The sequence below is a fragment of the Podarcis tiliguerta genome, assembly GCF_965153285.1.
Source record: "Podarcis tiliguerta genome assembly, chromosome: 6".
NCBI classification, from domain to species: Eukaryota; Metazoa; Chordata; class Lepidosauria; order Squamata; family Lacertidae; genus Podarcis; species Podarcis tiliguerta.
This window is the reverse complement of record NC_139539.1, coordinates 10,858,910-10,877,652: the sequence shown is the minus strand read 5'-3', so window position 1 is coordinate 10,877,652 and position 18,743 is coordinate 10,858,910. Positions and strand designations below refer to the sequence as shown.

Below are 18,743 nucleotides of genomic sequence, written 5' to 3'. Positions count from 1 at the left end.
CTAGAATCAATCTAAATGGAAAGCAGCATGTTGAATACAAGCATGAATGCTTCTGGATTGAGAAACACTACATTTTTGTGCTACAAGCAGTTACAGTGTGTACGGCTTTACTGACAGGTATATCTTCTTGCTCCAGAAATTTCCGCAGCCAAGCATGAAGGCGGTGAAAGTAACACATGAATCGCCTCACATACAAGAATTTTGAGTTCTATAACAGTTTTGTTTTGGGGGCAAACCTTTGGTCTGAGGTGAACTCAATATTGCCCTTTAACCTGCGGGTTGGTCTTTAATTGGTTCTTATTGTGATGAAATATATTTTAAAGCTAGATGTTTGGTATTTGTGGGGTTTGGTCGGATTTTTTTGCTTTAGCCTGTGGTCTTTTATTTTAATAGTTAACCACACCAATACGTATTTGGGTAAATAGCTGATGATCTGCCAGCCATTTAGAGGAGGAATTGAGTTCTGAGATGTAGAGCGCATGCATGCACGGGGTCCCACAAAGAACCCGTGCCACCGCCTAAATAGATCTTGGGCAGCAAGACTAGGAGATGCAAGGCACAGCAGAACCACAGCTGTGAGGGTGTACCTCCACAGGCACATACCTCCACATGTGGTGGGAGTGTCCCAAAATCCAACTATTCTGGACAACGGCCATACAAGAAATATGTAAAATAACTAAGCAAGTAATAGACATCACCCCAGAATTGGTCCTACTAAACATCTTCCAAGACAACAATGCCCATTTACACCACAAAGAACTCATAACCCACCTACTCTCAGCAGCCAGAAGCATCATAGCCAGACACTGGAGAGACCTGTCAGGAGTAAGTATGGACCAATGGTACCAAATAGTATGGGAAACAGCCCTACTAGAAAAATTAACTAATAAACTGAAACTGACACGGGGACATACAGAAGAAGACGCCTTCACCCCGGTATGGCTCCCCCTTATCACATACACAGCCCAACAGGACAATGACAATAATCCACCAACAGCATACAAATCAGTATGGCTAACCTGATCCAAAACACCCACCCACCTCACTCACACACGTAAACAAAGATCACCACAGCCAATCACAAGCAAACAATCACACCCTAGGCCAACCCCAACCTCTCTCAACACCAAAGGAACACAAGTGAACAACACAAGGAACGCTGACACCAAACTCTACATACATTAAACATAAGAGAAACACCGCCACCCGACCCCACCCCCTTCCATCTTCCCTCTCTCCACCCCCCCTTTCTTTTTTCCTTTCTTTTTTTTCCTTCTCCCCCCTAATGCCTCAACAAATGAAATGGATTTGTAAAAATGTTACATGGGGGGGAAAACGAGGCATTACACTTACTTCTGTAAAACAAGAAAATCCTTAATAAAATATCAAGATAAAAAAAAAACAGTACTGGGGGAGATGGTAGTTTCAAATATGTTCACCATAATTTCTAAGGTTTATACTTGTAATGCAGATATCTTTACAGCAAAATAAAAGGTTGGCTTTCAACACGCTTTGTCTGCCGGTTGTCCAAAGGGGAGCTCCTGCACACATTTTCATGGTGACCATAATAAAATGGGTGGTTTGTATGCATAATGCAGCCATCACAGATCTAATGGCACCCAAAACTATAGTTGTTTTAAATAGTTTTTATGCTGTGACATGCCCTGGGACCTTAGGGTGAAGGGTGGTTAATCATAATAATATAGATTCAGCCTTGGTGCCAAATTTCCTTCTGTGCAAATTGGGTGTTTTGACATAGGCTTTTAGATCCCACTTCATTAGATGCATGAAATGTTATCCTCAGTTGGCAGTTATCAGCCATCTGAGAACAACACTTCACGCGTCTGTGGAAGAGAACTCTAGGCTAGAATACCTTATGCACAATATTGGTGTGTTAGTTTTTTAAGGAGTCACAAGATGCTTCATTGCAGACATCTTTGCCTGAATCATCTCAGTATACAGTAGATTCCAAGAGCAATGGAGGCACAAAAAGCCCGTTTCTCCATTTGGTTGAGCTGGTTCTGGAAAAAAATGTTATAAAGACCAGTTTATGCATTCTACAACCTCCGGCCTTGTTGCCTAGTTCTTTTAAAGTTGTCTCAAAAGTGCATTCAACTTTGCCTTGCCTATTTTTCAGCATAAGCCCAATAGCTTCCAGTACATTTGCCTGAAGGTGTAGTATCCAGAAAAGCCCTTTAAAGAAGACATTGGAGCAGGCAATGCAGAAAGTACCTCCTGAATTACAATTAAATCCTGCAGTTGTTGAATTTAAGGGGGAGGAGATATTGTGTCATCATAAGTTCTCACTACATTCTCTGAAAACCTCAAGTAGGCTGTTGATTTCTTATTTTTTATTAAGTAAAGCTGCTATCCTTCCCTAACATTGGATAGAATAAACGCTATAATCTGGCTCTGAAAGCTGTGTTGGATTGGAGACCACCTGGGAACCATCTGTAAGTTGCTTTGAGGTCTTTAGAGGAAGCACATGGTATAAGCAATAAATAAATGAAGACTGTTTACGTTCATATTCAATGCTTGTATGTTTGGATAAGGAATATTCCTTAGGGGGAAATGGGACTGCTCAAGTCCTTTGATTCGTAAGAAGTGTTTCCTGAGTTCAATTAATATATTTCCTTTTTTTAAAAAAGTAGTTTTATTGTTTCAAGGAACAGAACTTGCGCAAGGGTAGGGATGAATGAAGGATTTTTAAAGCAATAGTAGCACTGAAATGAATTTCAAAGTGTTTGTTCAAATATGCGCATGATCATTTAAAATGCAAAATTCTAATTTTGAAATTCCAAATCCAGATTTGAATTTTGACTCCAGCTTTCAAGTTCTATTTATGGCTGAATTTTCCATTTCTGTTGGAATGGAAATGTTCAGATTTTTGTGCAGGTTCACATGAATGTTGGTGACAAGTTTGAGTTGCAGCATGGGAAAAATGTGAATTGAATTGCAACGTAGACACCGCATACTGAATTTTGCGGGTTTCATAGACTTCACATTCCACTTGTCATGCAACACTTGGGAGGAAAGAGCTACTGGATATTAATATAACAAATCAAGTAAAACTATTGTCCCCATGTTGCTTCCATGTAACTTTATTACAACTGCTTGAAAGAGTTTATGACAGGCATGGCCAAACTTGGCCCTCCAGATGTTTTGGGACTACAACTCCCATCATCCCTAGCTAACAAGACCAGTGGTCAGGGGTGGTGGGAATTGTAGTCCCAAAGCATCTGGAGGGCCAAGTTTGGCCATGCCTGGTCTAGGAGAAAGCACTGCATCGTTAAGTCTCAAGCCATTGAGCCTAGTGGACTTCTCAACACAGCTGCTACTTTTCTACAGCAGCCAGTTTCTGAATAACAGTTTATGTATGGTTTTGGTTGCTGCTGCTTCCAGCTGTCTTGAAGATACATTGCCAGGTTACACGGTTCTTTAAGTCACTGCAAACACTTTGTGACCACAATTACAATGAATCAAACTTATCCTTGATCTATAGATAAACACTTTGGGTAGAAATCAGCATGGCACTAAGGAGGTTGTTCAGTAAGCATAAGCATTTTGGGTTGCATGATAGAACCATCTCCTCTCCCCACAAACTGTTCTGGAGTTTCTGACCCACCCACCCCCCCGAACAGATTTGTGAGGTACATGGGAGGAAAGGGTGGGGAAAGCCCTACTGGAGTCGTTGTGCTGGCTTCCACTAACAAGACCAACTAGCTGATTCCAGCCCATAGCCTAGATTGCTGCTGATACTACCAGCTGTCACTATCCAATGCCAAATTTGGTTCTTGCACCAAATAAAAGGTAAAGGTACCCCTGCCCGTACGGGCCAGTCTTGACAGACTCTAGGGTTGTGCGCCCATCTCACTCAAAGAGGCCAAGGGCCAGCGCTGTCCGAAGACACTTCCGGGTCACGTGGCCAGCGTGACATCGCTGCTCTGGCGAGCCAGAGCCGCACATGGAAACGCCGTTTACCTTCCCGCTGGTAAGCGGTCCCTATTTATCTACTTGCACCCGAGAGTGCTTTCGAACTGCTAGGTTGGCAGGCGCTGGGACCGAACAGCGGGAGCGCACCCCGCCGCGGGGATTCGAACCGCCAGCCTTTCAATCGGCAAGCCCTAGGCGCTGAGGCTTTAACCCACAGTGCCACCCGCGTCCCTTGCACCAAATACACATACCTAAAAAAACTTGAGTTCTCATATTTGGACTCTTATTGCCCTCAACACATTCATTTTTATTTCCTTTTTAAAATTTGTACACCACCCTTCATCTGAAGGTCCCAGGGCAGTTGACAACAGAAAAATACAAAATGAGAATACAATATACATAATAAAAACCAATAGTGCCCAACACATTTAAAAAAAGCCATGGGATGTTCAATCAACACCTGATTGAAGAGAAACATTTGCCCTGGTGCCTAAATATATGTAAGCTTCCCTTGGGAGAGCATCTCACAAACGGAGCCATTGCAGAAAAGGTCCATTCTTGTGTTGCCACCTTTCGGACCTCTCATGAAGGCACACAAAGAAGGGCCTCAGATAAACAGTTCAGCTTTTTACTCTTAAAGTAATTTAAACAATGCCCAATCAAAAATGGAATGGGATAGTCTAAAAAATTTATCCACCTTGGCTCCCAATTCCATATTAAATCTCACCTTTTTGAGGGCCTTGTGTTACTAACAGCCAACCATGTTGGGTGTGTAAAATTTACACCCATTTTCCTCCCCTCTTGTGCCATTCCAGGATACAGAAGTGATTAACTTTTGGAGAAGTTTCTGGTACTTAAAGTGTTTGCAAACATGTTTGCTGCATTTACACTATTCCAATTTTTATTCTTCAAATGTGCTTGTTGGTTTTGCATTACTTCCTGCCCCAAAACCGCAGCTCATTTAATAGCAAAGAACCTATCCCTTACTGCTGGGTATTTTCTTCTTTGAAAAAGTTTTATTGAAACTTTTCGGCATACTGTCCAATAAAAAACAAACTAAATATTATTTTTTTTAAAAAAAATTCAACTTCATCTTCAGCCATTTAAGAATATTGGTTTCATCATCTAACTGGTTTTCCTGATTCTTGTGTCCTTAAAAATTCTTGTGGATATAATGGCTTTGTGTTTGCCAATATAAACAGGTCCCAATTATTGTCTGTTGTTTTGAAAGGGATCTGATTCAAGGTTTTAAAAGTTGACGTCCTGTAATCAACTCCGTACCAAAGACGCCTGAGTAAGCTTAGCAGTCATGGGAGAAAATGAACTCTCCTCTTATGGAGAAACAGGAAGAGAGTAGGAATAAATGGATATTTCTCCAACCAGAGGGATGTAGAAAATGGAGTCCTTTTCAGCTTGTTGATCTAGACCAGAGCTTTTAAAACTATGTATTGCAACACATTAGTGTGTCGGCTACAGTGTGTAGGTGTGTCACGTGAACGCTCCTTGTGCTCCTCCAATGGCTGGAAAGGGATTAATTTAATGTCCAGTTTGCTAGTAAAACTGAATTACTGTATCGCGAAATGATGCATGTCGAAAAAGTGTGTCACCAACATGAAAAGTTTGCCAAGCTGATTTAGATTATGGGTGAGCAGTGAAGTAGTCAAGTTACAAGGGATTGTAAAGACCTCCAAAAGGACTTCTCCAAACTGAGTGAATGAATGTGAAATCGCAACAGCACGTTAATGCAAGCAAGTGTAAAGTGAGGCACATTGGGACAAAAAGAATCTTAATTTTGCATATACACTCATGGGGTCTGTACTGGCAGTGTCTGGCCAAACAACCACCTCCTTCCCTACAGAAGAAGAAGAAGAGGAGTTTGGATTTGATATCCCGCTTTATCACTACCCGAAGGAGTCTCAAAGCGGCTAACATTCTCCTTTCCCTTCCTCCCCCAAAACAAACACTCTGTGAGGCTGAGAGACTTCAGAGAAGTGTGACTGGCCCAAGGTCACCCAGCAGCTGCATGTGGAGGAGCAGGGAATCGCACCCTGTTCACCAGATTACAAGTCAACCGCTCTTAACCACTACACCACACAGACCCTCCCTGGTGCTAAGATGGGTGGAGGGTGCCCTCTTGGTTGTTCCAGCACCCTCAGAAGCTTGGATAAGGCTGTCAACAGATAGTAACCATACAGGTATGTTTTACCTCCACAGTAGGAGTAGAACATCAAACATTAAAAACTTCCCTATACAGGACTGCCTTCAGATGTCTCCTTAGAGTCAGTTTGTTTCCTAGACATATGACGGAAGGGCGTTCCACAGGGTGGGCGCGACTACAGAGAAGGCCCTCTGCCTGGTTCCCTGTAGCTTTACTTCCCACAATGAGGGAACCGCCAGAAGGCCCTCGGAGCTGGATTTCAGTGTCCGGGCTGAGCGATGGGGGTGGAGATGCTCCTTCAGGTATACAGAGCCGAAGTACAACACACAAAGTGTAAACCAGCCCAAAACTGAATATTCACAATAACAAAAAAATCCTTAATAGTACTTACTGATACTATTCACTCCTACAGTTTGCCCTGCACAGGTATGGAGGCAGAGTTGGTATGCAAATGTGTTCTAAGGGTTGGGACTTAAGGAGGCAGTGATTACTGCCCTGCGTTCATCGCAATCAGCACTGTTGCCATTCTGCTACAGTTTTGCTTCTTCTAAAACCTATGTTGATGCCAGAACTGATGTAATCCATCATGTATGAATGGAAAGGAAACATCAGAACATGACAATAATTATTTACATCATGTTGCAGATTTAAAGGGAAAACACCATAGCCAATACCACTGCTATTTGCTTGCATGATTTCCATTCCAGATTTCCTATGAACATGCAGTTTGCGGCAATTTACACTCCCATTCTTACAGCATCCCTACCTAGGGGTCAGTCTTTGTTTGAGAATCTTTGTTTAGTGGTGACTTATAATTAGCATGGATGGACTGTCTATAAGCAAAGGCAAGGCCTGCATGAAAGGAAGTAGCATTTTGCTAAATTTCTTGTAGAGTCTTAAGAATGCATGGTGGGGGTTCGCTGGAAAACTAAATTCATGATCCTTCAACACAGATGCTTAAGATATTACTTTGGGTATCCTTGTTAATTTCAGTGGTCTTGTGGAAGTAAAGCTCATCCCACGTATCTTTGGCTTGGTTTTTTAACTGATGCTAGCAGCAGTCCTAATTATACTTACAAGGAATCTCTGCTGCAATTCTATATAAACACTTACTTGGGAGCAAGCCCTACTGAGCCCAGTGAGCCTTACTTCTAAGTAAACATGCCTAGGATTGCCCTTTATGTCCTTTTGAACTGAGTGCGGCTTGCTTCTAAGTAAATATGTTTAGGATCAGTCTGTATATGTTGTGATTAAATCTCACATTATTGAACTGGGCCTGTGCTAATGGTTGACTGACAACCACACAGTGCCATAAGTCAATAGCTAATGAGAGAGAATGAGATGAAAAGAAACCACTGCTAGCAATGGAAAAATAACCTCTTGTAAACTGGGAAATTTTGCTATACCATACTTCAAGAGGAGCGGGTGGGCAGTAGATAGATTCATATCCAATACTTGTTTTTATTTCCAATTTGCTGCAAATCAGCAAAGGGTTTCTGGCACCCAATTATTTAACAACAACAAAAAAGCTTCCCTCCCTCTTCTAAATCAGGCAACTGAAATAAAGAAAGGTCCGGAAGGCAACCAAGAGGGGATTTGGGTCAGAAAGAGTTGTGAGCTCTGTTAATCCTAAAGCACATTTTCACCGCACTTTAACAAAATGTAGACCCTGCCAAGGAACGCTGGTGGTGCTGTGGGTTAAACCACAGAGCCTAGGACTTGCTGATCAGAAGGTCGGCGGTTCGAATCCCCGCGACGGGGTGAGCTCCCGTTGCTAGGTCCCTGCTCCTGCCAACCTAGCAGTTCGAAAGCACGTCAAAGTGCAGGTAGATAAATGGGTACCGCTCCGGCGTGAAGGTAAACGGCATTTCTGTGCACTGCTCTGGTTCACCAGAAGCAGCTTAGTCATGCTGGCCACATGACTCGGAAGCTGTATGCCAGCTCCCTCGGCCAGTAAAGTGAGATGAGCGCCGCAACCCCAGAGTCGGCCACGACTGGACCTAATCGTCAGGGGTCCCTTTACCTTTACCTTTAGACCCCGCCAAGCCTGAAAGCTATATATTCCAGCTATACGTTGTTGTTGCTGCTGCTGCTGTACTGCCCTAAACCCATAGATCTCAGGGTGGTTCACAACATAAAATCACAATACAGTGGTACCTCGGTTTACGAACTTAATCTGTTCCGCAAGTCTGTTATTAAACCGAAACCATTCTTAAACCGAGGCACGCTTTCCCTAATGAGGGCTCCCACTGATGGTGCCCTTCCACCATTCGGATTCTGTTCTTAGACCGAGGTAAAGTTTGCAAACCGGGACACTACTTCCGGTTTTGCAGAGTTTGTATACCAAATAGTTCGTAAACAGGGCTGTTCTTAAACCGAGGTACCACTGTAGAAAAACCCCCGCAAATGCATAATAAAAACAGAAACAATTTTACGCGGCATACTTCTATGGATTACTAGGCTGGTTTGGAATACTGGTTTTTGACACCGTAGCATCAGCTTATTCGAAATTAAGAGGATGGAACAGCTGCTACAGTTTCATGGCCAATAAATGCGACCCCTTTCCCCAGAAGGTAAAGACTTCCCTTCCTAATCAAAGACACTTGGTAATGGTATACCAGTCGTTCCTGTGTGGTGATTCTGGACCTGCAATGTCAGCGTTGGCTGAGTGAGTGGTTATTATCCTCACGGCCTGAAATCATAATACCACATGCAACTTTTGATATTACTTTGAGATTGCTGCTCTTAAGTGCCAGCATGGTGATGCGCAACCTTAAACCAGTGAGAAAGTGGCTGCAATTGCCAGTGCTATTTTTCTATAAAAAGAGGTGCCAGAACTCACCATGAACACCTCACTTGTTCTCTTACAAGGGCAATGCCGCCCACCTGAGAGGTGCCGGACCCGAGTTCCGGCTGAAAAAAAGCCCTGGCAATTGCTATATGGAAACACTCACCACCAGAATACTAACACATGGTGCATCTGTGCAATGTCTGATTGGGGATCAAACCGTAATTCAGGTTTGCCTTGGCACTGAGAAGCTGCTCTCGAAACACACTGTCTCACTAGGAAGCCTAACACAATAATTATCGTCCTTAAAATGCCTGTCATTATCCACTGCCCCTTTAAAACTGTAATTATAATTACACACCACTGCCATTCAGGATCCTCTTTTGAAAAGAAAATGGTTAACGTACCACGTGTACGCATGCACTCCAACTCATTCCTTTGTTTTTACTCTCACCTGCCAAGTTTATCCCTTTTAAAAAAATGCAATGCACAGTATCCAGATTCTAGAGGGTGGCTTTCTGTAACAGCAGAAAGAGAAATTTGTGACACTGTAAAAACAGCCCTCCTATTGTATTAAATTTCTTTCTCTTTTGTCTGCAACAGTGTCACTTTTATGGTACAAATCCTTATGCCGTTCCCATTCTCACACTATTATTATTTATTAAATTTATATTCCGCCCCTCGCCCAAAGATCACAGGGCAGTTTACAACCTTCAAAGGCCAAAACCAACACACAAAATATATAACACGACAGCAAAAAAGTACCCCCCCCCATTTTAAAAGCCATCAATTTTGTAATCAGCCAAAGTCATAGCTGAAGAGAAACATTTTTACTAGGTGCCTAAAGATATGTAATGAATGTGCCAGACGAGAGCGATCCCCAGGGAGAGCGATCCACATATTTCCTCCTCACAATTTAAGGCTTGGGTATTTAATGCACACATTCTGCCCCCCCAAAAAAACCCCATGGGGTGCTATCCAAGGAAGTGCAGTTGTACCTTGGAAGTTGAATGGAATCCGTTCCAGAAGACCGTTCAGCTTCCAAAATGTTCGGAAACCAAAGTGCGGCTTCTGATTGGCTGCAGGAAGCTCCTGTAGCCAATCCGAAGCCATGGAAGCCCCATTGGACATTTGGCTTCCAAAAATAGTTCGCAAACCGGAACAGTCACTTCCGGGTTTGCGGTGTTTAGGAGCCAAAACGTTTGAGAACTAAGCTGTTTGAAAACCAAGGTACCTAACTTAAGTGCAAGGACTTCCATCTGTGCTGTCTAAATTCCTTTCCTTCTCATTTCCTTATGTATTACCACTTTGATCTGTTCTGGGGTTTCCTCCAGCCCTCCAGAAGAGAGAGGGGAAGTTCTGTTGTGCAAATAGTAACCCATGCACTAATGGACAAACTACATTGGACACTGCCCATACTGTTGAATTTGCACAGCTTGTACCTGGAAGGAACTTAGCTGGATGTACACAGAGAAGAAGTACAGTACTACTCAAGCTAGTGTGGAGGAGGAGTGGGGAACCTTTGGTCCTCCAGTTGTAGTTGCTCAACTTCAATCCCCATCAGTCCTAGGAAGAATGGCCAATGGCCAGGGATGATGTGAGTTCAGCAACATCTGAAGGGCTACAGATCCCCCCCTCCTCACACATCTGGTGTAGAGATTCAGCTGCAATTCTGATTGTAGGTTACAATGGGAAAGCAATAAATGGGTTTTGCCAGAAGCCACCCATCAGTAAGCATCCAAAGAGACTGGCTGTGAAAGTTCTCCTTAAAAATGAAAACACATACCGTATTTTTCGCACCAGACCACAAGACGCACCTAGTTTTTGGAGGAGGAAAACAAGAAAAAAATATATTATAAATCTCAGAAGCCAGAACAGCAAGAGGGATCGCTGTGCAGTGAAAGCAACAATCCCTCTTGCTGTTCTGGCTTCTGGGATAGCTGCGCTGCCTGCATTCGCTCCATAAGACGCACACACATTTCCCCTTACTTTTTAGGAGGGAAAAAGTGAGTCTTATAGAGCAAAAAATACGGTATTTTAAAAGCTTCATGGAGGGAGGAGATCACGAGGAGGAGCACAGGCTACAGCCAATAAAAGAGACAGCCTCTCACTTCTGTCCAGTTCAATCACAGAGACATTTTTTTGGAATGATGTTACCTGCCACCCCAGTCTCTGAGCGGTGAGGGGCTCCAAATGCCTACCCTGGCTTGGTCTTGTTTCTCCCATAACCACAGCAAACACAAATCAAACATTTCTCTGACACTCACTCCAGCTTGCTACCTTACCTCCAGGTCACATCACTGCATTTTCAACTCCAGACTTTGACTTCGTCCTTCTAACTAGCCATGAGCTTGCTGGGGGTGGCGGCACCCATCTTTTAAAGGCCCATCACCCAAGCTATCACCTCAACACAGGAAGCTAGTCTGGCTTATATTTTAAGGCTTGCTGGATCCAGAGATTAGAAGGATCTCGCATACAACCTACATCCTCCCCATTCCCCCAACTCACAGCAATACTTCACCTAAGTAGGACTGCCTGAGCCCAGCTCTGATGAGGTGAGAGTGAATCTCTACTTGACATTAATGTCTCTTTGCCTTTAACATGCAGAATTTTAAGCAAGCAAATAGCATCAGCTGGGGAGTGGGTGGTAATTATCAGATTCACAGCAGGCATAGAAGAGCAATTTCATTCTTTTTCCTCAGGACTGCAGCAAAGTGGGAAATCTAATGATGGTTGCAATTTACAAGGAGAGGAAATCCCCCCTTGGCACCAAATTGGGGATTCCCCCCTCCACAGGCTTTGGAAGAGGGATTTTTCTCAGGACCCCAGTGTGGAAGGAAAGGGTTAATTCCCCCCCTCCACAACTGCTATGATCCTGATTCTTATCATGCCCCACCCCCCTCACCCATGCTATTTGCATTTTTCCAGTGCCGGGACACTTAACTTACAAAGATGTAACATCTAGTTTTGTCCTTAGAATTCAATTGTTTCAGGGACCTCTTAGGAACCTTTCGTTTTGTTTGTACGTTTGCTTCATTGATTTCCGCAGAGCCCCTTCAAACAAAGATTACCCAGGCTAGTTTACAGTAAAAACATAAAGTAATAGAAGTGCAAGGAAGAAATCCAACATAAAACAACAGACAAATCTGCAGGGTAAAAGCAGTGATCTGCACAGTGCATAATTAAACTATGGAATTCAGTTGCACAAGACATAGTGGTTGCCGCTAACTTAGATGGCTTTCCAATTAATTAGACAAATTAATGGGGGAATAAGGCTATGTTACACCTGTGCTGTCAGAGACAGTATACTTCTGATTATTTGTTGCTGGAATCACAAGTGAGGATAGTGTTTTTACAGAACATACACAGATTAAGCACTGATGGAAATTCACAGTTTAGCAGTCCAACAAGCACCCAAAAATCTGCTGTGCCTCCATCATATCTTCAGGGTTACAGCCAACATCTCAAGATGTTGTTAGTCTTTTCCAGAGTTCTAAAACTCAGGTCTCAGACTCTTAGTAGCCTTGTGGAGAGCCAGTGTGGTGTAGTGGTTAAAAGCAGTGGACTTGTAATCTGGTGAACCGGGTTCGCTTCCCTGCTCCTCCGCATGCAGCTGCTGGGTGACCTTGGGCCAGTCACACTTCTCTGAAGTCTCTCAGCCCCACTCACCTCACAGAGTGTTTGTTGTGGGGGAGGAAGGGAAAGGAGAATGTTAGCTGCTTTGAGACTCCTTCGGGTAGTGATAAAGCGGGATATCAAATCCAAACTCCTCCTCCTCCTCTTCTTCTTCTTCCTTTCCAGCTGACCTTTCATACATAGACTCCTCGATTACATCACCCCCAGCCGGGGGTCCAACCAACAATCTTAATGCACTATCCTAATACAGTACTGTAAACTATTGTTCATAAGTAGGTGTGTTTTGATTGGCTGTGTGCCAGAATACTGGCTTCCCATTATGAAGTGTGTACTTCAACTATTAGACCTAAAAATGTCCAACATTTCAGACTTTGCGAGTAGCGTATTTTAGACTATAGGCCATGGAAACTTTTGGGTGTGTATCATCTCCATCCTCCTCCCAGCTGAGTTCTACATGGGCAACCATTACAGAGGAGGAAGGTTCCATTTATTGGACTGGTTGCAAGTAGGAAGGCTGGCTGGGGGGCAGTTCATCCTCATGGACCAATCTCCGCAATCAAGATGTGAGCATCAAGCAGATGCTACAAGTGCAGCTAGGACATGATGGCTGGCCTCCAGCCATCAACCAGGTGATCAGAATAGTAATCCTCACCCAGTTGTTTTATTATCCATTGTACCTGGAACATAGAAAAGTCTGCTAGATCAAGCTAATGGAACATCTAGTCTAACATCCTGTTCTCACAGTGGCCGACCAGATGCCTATGGGAAGTCTACAAATAATAATAATAATAATTTATTATTTATACCCCGCCCATCTGGCTGGGTTTCCCCAGCCACTCTGGGAGGCTTCCAACAGAATATTAAAATACAATAGTCTATTAAACATTCAAAGCTTCCCTAAACAGGGCTGCCTTCAGATGTCTTCTAAAAGAGGGGTAGTTGTTCTTCTCTTTGACATCTGGTGGGAGGGCGTTCCACAGGGCGGGCGCCACTACTGAGAAGGCCCTTTGCTTGGTTCCCTGTAACTTGGCTTCTTGCAGCGAGGGAACCGCCAGAAGGCCCTTGGCACTGGACCTCAGTGTCTGGGCAGAACGATGGGGGTGGAGACGCTCCTTCAGGTATACTGGGCCAAGGCCGTTTAGGGCTTTAAAGGTCAGCACCAACACTTGAATTGTGCTCGGAAACGTACTGGGAGCCAATGTAGGTCTTTCAAGACCGGTGTTATGGGGTCTTGGCGCCCACTCCCAGGATCACAATCACCACCTCCTCCTTAATTAGCTGTGGGCATGTGGAGTGTGGAGGGAGACATAGATATCCTAATCAAGTGGAGAGGTTTCAAATGCATATCAACTAACCAAATAACAGGATCCAGAATCAATCTGGACTGAAAGTGGAATACTGAGGACAAACAAGTTCCAGAAGGACACTGACAAACTGGAACGTGTCCAGAGGAGGACAACCAAAATGGTCAAAGGCCTGGAAACGATGCCTTATGAGGAACGGCTAAGGGAGCTGGGCATGTTTAGCCTGGAGAAGAGGAGGTTAAGGGGTGATATGATAGCCATGTTCAAATATATAAAACGATGTCACATAGAGGAGGGAGAAAGGTTGTTTTCTGCTGCACCAGAGAAGAGGACACGGAGCAATGGATCCAAACTACAAGAAAGAAGATTCCACCTAAACATTAGGAAGAGCTGTTTGACAGTGGAATTTGCTGCCAAGGAGTGTGGTAGAGTCTCCTTCTTTTGAGGTCTTTAAGCAGAGGCTTGACAACCATATGTCAGGAGTGCTCTGATGGTGTTTCCTGCTTGGCAGGGGGTTGGACTCGATGGCCCTTGTGGTCTCTTCCAACTCTATGATTCTATGATTCTAAGTATTATTCCATATTGAGGAAATCTATTCTTTGCGCTACAAATGGGTAAGTGTGCACACAGACTCAGAATGTCCTCAGTGGAGCATTGCCCTTTAATTCTAATTATGTAGCTTTTTGCACCTGGCTCTGGTTGCTAGATCTTGAGGTTGCAGTAAAAAAACAAACCTGATCTGAGGATCCTGAAAAATATCACCCTGATCAAAAGCCTTTCGCTCAGAAAGCTGAGTCTAAGAACGATCACAAATGATATTTTCCTATTGTCTTCACTAATCAAGGCTGAAGTATTAGACATACTAAGCTGACAAAATTATATAATTAAACATACAAAATTCAATTGCTGCAGAAGTATAATTTTATATAATATGATCTTACTGCACTTGCTTGAACAGTTAGAACTTAACTCCATTCCTGGTCTCCCAACAAGCTGCTTATGCATCGTTATGCAGAACCTCCTTATTTATTTTTTGGATACAGGTCTCTGATTTGCCATAACTGCTTCCAGCTGTAGAGCATTACATGGCTGGGCGATATGTAAAAAAAGCATTGTTTTTTATTATTATTTTTTAAAAAATAAATAAAATAAAAGAGTGAACCATTGTTCCCTGTTGGTGTGCTTTGCTGTGTACAATATCTAGCATGCAAAACCTTGGTCTGTTCTTCTGATTTCTTGGTGTTTACTGCAATAAATATTATGAATAGTTTTTATAATAAAAAATAACTTAGCTTAGAAGTTAAATCTGTAGGAATTTCAGCTGTGACTTAATGCAGGAAATAATGTTTATGAAAGTAGTAAGATTGGAAATATAATTAAGAATGCTTTTTAAAAACACAATGCAGATTGTTATTTTTAATAATATCAAGCCAAATCTAGTTTTAAAAATCTTATTATGGGGGGGCATAATTAATAACTAATTATCTTACTTGTAGTGAAATTCAAACCACTGACATGCAACTTAAATGTGAGATAGAGAAGAGAAATACCCTGTATATCAGAGGCCACTAAAGCAATATTTCCCCTTCATTTTCTGTTTTACATAATTTGTAGGGGAGTTGCAAAATCCCCAGACTGAATTAGATTAGGCCTCACCAGCGATACCACTAAAAGCACCCACAACAAAGCCATGCGAATGCAGCGCATACACAAGAGCATCCACTGGGACGTGGATGGAAAATACCCACAACGATGATGACACCTAGTGATACAGGCTTTGGTCCCCATGGCAACGCATACACCACCTGCATCACCTGGGGCAACCCAGGATGCCGCATGAAGAAAAACTGCATGCATACTTTACGCAGAAGACGCCACACAAAAGAAAATGGGAGCATATACAAGCACGCATGCATAGTCTCAATTATTATGGCAATTGCGGGCAGGAGGGCAGGAACCTCGTTCAGGCCCTCTTTTCTCTAGATACCCTGGTGCTTGGGAGAAGAAGGGGGTAGTTTCTGATTATGCTTTCCTGGTGCATCACTAACACCTCATGATCATTGGTATCAAAGATCCCTGCCTAGCATGATTGTAGAATTCCATCATTCGTTTCCAGATGTAGTTAATCAACACAGTCACAGGCAATATCTGCACCATGCCAGAGCTAATGCAATTCTGGAAAACTGGGCTAGCCCAGCACCACCATTAGGTTGAGAGAGGTAGCCCACTTCAGGTAGCATATTTGAGGTATCCTTAAAGGACCAAAAAAAAAAATAAATAATTTGTTTCACTTACCATATTATTTTTTAACCGCAGTGATGCCACTGGGATGTTCTCAGGTACCAAAGTATACCAGATAATCTCTTGCAGCGTGGAAACCGATGTGGTCTAAGTGAGCTGTGAAATGAACAACATGTTCTACTACCCCTCTCCCCAAATGGATGATTGGTAGTTAAGATTCAGGAGAGACAAAAGAAAATACAGTGCTGCCTCGCAAGACGAAATTAATTCGTTCTGCAATTTTTTTCGTCTTGTGAATTTTTTCGTCTTGCGAAGCACCACTGTGTATTGACGGTTTCCCATAGGAATGCATTGGCGGTTTAAAAAAAAAAAGGCGCAAGACGTTTTCGTCTTGTGAAGCAAGCCCATAGGGAAATCCGTCTTGCAAAACAACTCAGAAAACGACAAACCCTTTCATCTTGCGAGTTTTTCGTCTTGAGAGGCATTCGTCTTGCAAGGTACCACTGTACCTTTTCCACACACACACTTAGTTAAACTATGGAATTCTCTCCCACAAACGGGAGTGATGGCCTCCATCTTTAAAAGTGCATCAGACCCATTAACGGAGGATAAGGTTATCAATTGCTTGCTCATATGACAATGACTCGAATCTGTCTCCACGGTCAGAAGCAGTATGCATTTGAATACCCATTGCTGAGAATGGCAGGTGGGAAGAGTGCTGTGATGCTCAAGTACTGCTTGAAATTTGGTCAGCCACTGTGAGAACAGAGTGCTAGACTTGACTGACCTTTGGCCTGATCCTGCAGGCTCTTCTTATGTAGTTGCTAGCGTCAACAGGACCCAGGACCAGACAATACATATCAAGATCCTCAGGATCCACAAGTAGTCCTATATTAACCTTACTGGTTTTTACCAGTTATTTTAAGCACCGATCCAACTCTAAGCTGCCCCAGTTTTTCCAAATCAGTAAATATATGGATCAGTAGGCAACTATTGATATAAACTGGACATGAGAGAGCTTTCCTTACCCTGAGTTTTTAGCCAAAAGAAGACCAGCAAGTCATGCTTAACATGAGATGTTAGTTGCCCGCAGCACGGTCTACGGAATTTATCAGGGAGAGACAATACTCTGAACAAGACCTTTTGCCCTCTGTCACTTAACATCTAGGGTGATGGAAGAGAAAGCTTTATGTGCTGCCATTGCTAGCAGTAAATCAGGGGTTAGGAACCTGTGGCCCTCCAGTCCGTGTTAAGATTCGAACTCTGATCAACGTCAGTCAGCATGACCAATTGTTTGAGGATGTTTTGAATTACCATCTAGCAACATCTGCATAGCCACAAGTTCCCCATCCCTCCTTTAAATATTAATTTTATAGTGGGCTATGCCACAGTATGCTATCTTTGGTGCAAATAATTTGCCAGGGTGTTGAGAATGGTTTCGTAGGTCCCCTCACAGAACTACAATTCCCAGCATCTTTTGAATGCTTTAAATGCGCAATGTGGATGTGACTTCTATCTCTTAGCATAAACCAAAATATCTTGCAGGGGGAAGGAAAAATGTCAGCGAGCAGAATGCTCATGTTTCGATAACAATTCAAGAAAGAGCAATCGCAGAGGGAGAGAACCTGTGGATAATTCTTAAGCAGAGCATAACCATCTGACCAACCACAGAAACGGACGTTGACTATGCCTCTACAAGCATTTCAGGGTTGGCCCTACCACTTGGCAGAGTGAGGCAGCCGTTTGGGGATGTCATTCAAGGTCTTCACAGAGCTCATGGTTCAAGCTATGGAACTTGCTAGCACAAGATGTAGTAATTGCCACAATCGGGATGGATTACACAAATCCGTCGTGGGTGAGAGTGAGACCATCGATAGCTACCAGCCGTGATGGCTATTATACTGCAAATTGCATGCCTCTCTGAATGCCAGTTTGTGGGAATTACAGGTGTGGAGAGTGCCCTCGTGCTTGCAGGCCTTGCATTGGCATCTGGCTGCCCACTCTGAGAATGCAGGCAAATCGGTTCCAGATGGGCTTGCAGCTGGAAGGAATCTGGCTTGCGAGCAAGAGCACAAATGCAGCTTGAGAACACATGTCCTGTTTGACTGCTGGACATATTGTCATTTTGATATTTCATGTTGATTGATTGCATATATATATTGTATATATATATATATTTGTATTGCTATATATATATATATATATATAGTTTTGTATTACTGCGCCATTCACCACTTTGAGAGCCTTTGGATCAAAACGGGTTATGTAAACAAACCATCACATGAGCAAACAGCCGGCAGATGCTGGCCTCATAACATTCCTGAGAAAGGCGATACATTGCATCCTTTACTTATTATTATATATTTTTACTGTCAGGGACGCGGGTTGCTGCATGCCTTAACCTAGTGCCCTGGGAGCTTTTTTGGTCACTGAGGGCACCATTTGCAAATACTGCTGCTCTTCAGCCAAGACAGCCCAAATATTTTTGGGTCGGCCATACTGTAAAGCCCTTTATTCAAAAACAGGAGGAGGAACAACAACTGCAGCGTCGAAGTTTTACTCCTCCGTCCAATAACTGACGGGCGCTCGTTTTATAACGTGCGCGTGAGGGAGGAACAGGCCGCCCGTCACGTGACGCCCGAGCCGCGCGCCCCACCCTCCCGGCGCGTTCCCCTCCCATTTC

General features: G+C 43.3%; 1 long non-coding RNA gene across 1 annotated transcript; it reads right to left on the bottom strand.

The window, feature by feature from the left end:
• Window positions 1–356: 356 nt before the first annotated feature.
• Window positions 357–3,095, bottom strand: LOC310680780. The gene is made up of 2 exons (XR_014512938.1): window positions 1,409–3,095; window positions 357–587 (listed from the first exon to the last, which is right to left on the bottom strand). It is a non-coding gene; the product is annotated as an uncharacterized lncRNA (long non-coding RNA).
• Window positions 3,096–18,743: the final 15,648 nt, after the last annotated feature.